The sequence below is a fragment of the Fukomys damarensis genome, unplaced genomic scaffold (genome assembly GCF_012274545.1).
Source record: "Fukomys damarensis isolate Sample0158 unplaced genomic scaffold, DMR_v1.0_HiC HiC_scaffold_18, whole genome shotgun sequence".
Lineage (NCBI taxonomy): Eukaryota > Metazoa > Chordata > Mammalia > Rodentia > Bathyergidae > Fukomys > Fukomys damarensis.
In genome coordinates, this window is record NW_022900930.1 from 526,718 (window position 1) to 530,582 (window position 3,865).

Sequence of the window (3,865 nt, forward strand, 5' to 3'; positions counted from 1 at the left end):
CGTATTTCACTGTGCTGACATCAGTTGTCACCATTAGATGTGCCATTGTTACAAATTCCCTAAGTTTTAAGAAAAAAATGGAAACAAAATGTTTGTAAATAGGGAAGGGTGGAGGGGTTAATGGGAAGGAAGAGGAATAGGGAAAAAAATAAGAACCAAGATATATCACTTAAAGGTACAAATTCCCAATGATGAATGTCATCATACTGTACACCTAATATGTACCAATACACTTAATGAAAAAAAGGAAAAAAATCCCCTATTTCAAAATTAAGTTTGTTTGGAAAATATATTATTTTTCTAAATTACTGTATTTGAAAGTTCCCTCCGCATTGGTGGTGCGGAGCAGGACCACGGGGGATTTGAGAACGGCCAGGGCGGGAAGGGCTCCGTGGCTGCCTGCGTGCGGGGCAGGGCCACGATCAGGTAAAATTGCTTATACAACTGCCCTCTATAGATTCCTGTCAGCTCCTTGGGATTTGGAAAGAAAATGCCCGGTGTCATACCTAGTGAAAGTGACGGGCTTTTCTCGACGGAGAGTCCATCTAAGAAAAACAGACTTTCCTTGAAGTTTTCCCAGAAAAAGGAAACTAAGAGAGCCTTAGATTTTGTAGACTCTCAAGAAAATGAAGAAAAAGCTTCTGACTATAGAGGACCAGAAATTGACCAGGTTGTTCCAGCAGCACAGTCCCCACCTATAAACTGTGAAAAGAGAGAAAACTTGCTGCCGTTTGTGGGACTGAATAATCTTGGCAATACTTGTTATCTTAATAGTATACTTCAGGTATTGTATTTTTGTCCTGGTTTTAAATCTGGGGTGAAACACTTATTTAATATTATTTCAAAGAAGTTGAGTGTGAAAGGATGAAGCCAATCAGAAAGACAAGAGAAACTGCACAGAAGATTTTCTGGCAAGTTATGAACTTATATGCAGTTTACAGTCCTTAATCATTTCAGTGGAACAGCTTCAGGCCAGTTTCCTCCTAAATCCAGAGAAATACACTGATGAGTTTGTACGCAGCTGAGACACTGCCTAACACACTCAGGGAACTCAGCCCTGTGTACAAGGATATCTACAGCACGATGCACAGAAATATTACATTGTATTCTGGGAAACAGTCAGGAAACACGCCAACTCCTAAAAAAAGAAGTAAAAAATGTGGCAGAATTATCTACAAAGGTAGGAGCAAAACCTCACCAGAAAGAGGAAGTGAGTAGCATTAACAGCTTGGAAAATGGTCAGTATGAAGAATTCTGACGACTATAAAGAAAACCTCCAAAAGGGAATGGGAGAAGAAAAAGTGACACTGAATTTGGTAACACAAAGAAAAAAGTGAAAGGTTCCAAGGAACACCCGTCACTAGATGAGAACCAGAGACAAACTAGATCAAAAGGAAAAGCCGCTGGGGATACACTGCAGAGTCCTCCTAAAGTAATCCCCAAGTTTGTTTCTGAGAATGAGAGCGTAACACTCTCACAGAAGAAATCAAGAGTTAAAATAAACTTTTAACTGGCAATGAAGCAGCCCAGCATTCTTTCTAAATTCTGTAGTCTGGGAAAACTAACAACAAACCAAGGACCCAAAGGACAATCTGAAGAAAATGAGTATGAGCTTAAAGATTTTGGGAAGGTATAAAAGCAAAGACACAACTAATGGCTGTGGACTTGAATCTCCAGAAAATATCAGACCTATAGATGTTCATGAGGTTAGACCCATATGCAAAGGCACAGAGCAAATTGGTTTGGAACTGGTGGAAAAATTATTTCAAGGTCAGCTGGTATTAAGGACTTATTGCTTGGAATGTGAAAGTGTAACAGAAAAAAGAGAAGATTTCCAGGGCATCATTGTACCAGTACAAGAAGATGAGCTTTCCAAAGTAGAGGAGACTTCTGAAATTTTTCTGGAGCCAAAAACAGAAATGAAGACCTTGAGCTGGGCAGTTGCACAGTTTGCTTCAGTGGAGAGGATTGTAAGAGAATATAAAAGTATTTCTGTGAAAATTGCCATCATTACACTGAAGCTGAACAAAGTATTCTGTTTGACAAAATGGCTGAAGTGATAACCTTTCACTTGAAGTACTTTGCTGCTAGTGGCTTGGAGTTTGATTGTTACGGAGGAGGGCTTTCCAAGATCAACACTAATTTAATGCCACCTCTTAAGTTGTCTCTAGAAGAATGGAGCACAAGGCCAACCAACGACAGCTATGGCTTATTTGCAGTTGTGATGCACAGTGGCATTACAGTTAGCAGCAGGCAGTACACTGCTTCTGCTAAAGTCACCGACCTCAGCAGCTTAGAACCGGACAAGAATTCTGTGGTTGACCAGATGTGTGCAGTGGGTGAGCCAGAGCCACTGGATGAGGAGGAAGCAAGGGGTGCAGCTGAAAATTATGATGATGAAGAAGTGTCCATGAAAGTTGGGGAAATACACAGCCAAGTAAAGTTTTGAACAGCAGCAACAACAACAAAAATAAAATAGAAGCTATTGGACTTCTTGGAGGACAAAAGAGCAAAGCAGATTATGAGCTCTAAGACAAAGTGTCTAATCCTGACAAGGCTGCCAGTACAGCATTTGCTGAAAGTAGACATTCTGAGAGCAACAGTACTAATGGGACCCATGAAGCGGATAGGAACAAGGAACCCAGCGGCCAACAGGCATTTACACAAGTGGATTTGAAAACAAAATTTCCTGTGTAGTGCAAAGTTTAAAGGAGTATGAGGGCAAGGGGCTGCTTTTGATGATTCTGAAATGAAAGTTTACAAGGAGAAGGACTTCTTGAATTCTCTTTCCCCTTCTACATATTCTACATCTACTTCTTAGTTATTTTTTAGGAAATTATAGTGTGGGTGTATTTTCCCTGTGTATACATTAAACAGGCCTGGCCAACATTGGTAACATTGATTACAGCAAACAGTCTTTAAGCTTACCTTTTAAAGCTACTGGACATGAGGGGTCTCTCTAGGTTTTTAAATACTGAAAAACAGTGTAAATTTTTAGGATTAATTTTTCTTCATAGAGACAAGGGATGTGTTAGTTCCTGGGAACAAACTTGTATTGCTTCTGAATTGATTTATTCAAAACAGAAGCATTTAAACATCTTGGGTTTACACCGATCTTTTGTGTTTGCTTTTTTAAATAGAGTGCTTATATTTGTACTCTCCATGTTTTGGAGAAATTATCTAAAATAAATAAATTTCTAAATTTATCAACACCCAGCCCAGTGTGAGCCCACGTAAGTGGTCTTGGTAACTTGTAGGCCCTCATCTGGCCTTCTTTGTCTGCCGTTCTTCTCAGACTGATGGTTACCTTGACCTAGAATCTTGCCTCATTCAGTGAATTACAGAAGTTTAGCTTCTTCTGGGGCCAGCCATCCAGACCGTGACTACAGACATGGCTGCCTGCCCCAGCACTGGTAACTACCTCTGCTGAGAGACACTACTCTGCTGTTCCTTCCTGTAAATGTCCTGGGTGAACTAAAAAGTGATAATTTGATTTTTTTTTCTTTGACTATTTCAGAACCACTTCCAATATAGACTACTCAGGCTGTAAGTAATACTGTTGCATTCTGTGTTTACTTGAGTTCTAAATCAGGGAGTATAGCTTTAACAAGTTCTTGCTTCTTCACACCGGTTCTTAACTCTTCATGTTGGAATCTTCTAGATCAGCATCACTCAGGACCCTTAGAAGTACAAATTTCCATGCTCTGCACTGGGCATACTGAATCAGAAACTTCAGGAATTGGACCATCAGTGTGTGTTTGCAAAAACTTCCGTGTGACTCTGAAGCATGCTGAAGTTTGAGGACCCCTGATTTAGAACTTAAGAAAAAAGAATGTACTCCTCTCCCTCCAGAGATTGATTGATT

General features: G+C 40.0%; 1 pseudogene; it reads left to right on the forward strand.

Annotated features, from left to right (window-relative positions):
* The first annotated feature begins 490 nt into the window (after nt 1-490).
* Nucleotides 491-2,842, forward strand: LOC104857293 (annotated as a pseudogene).
* Nucleotides 2,843-3,865: the final 1,023 nt, after the last annotated feature.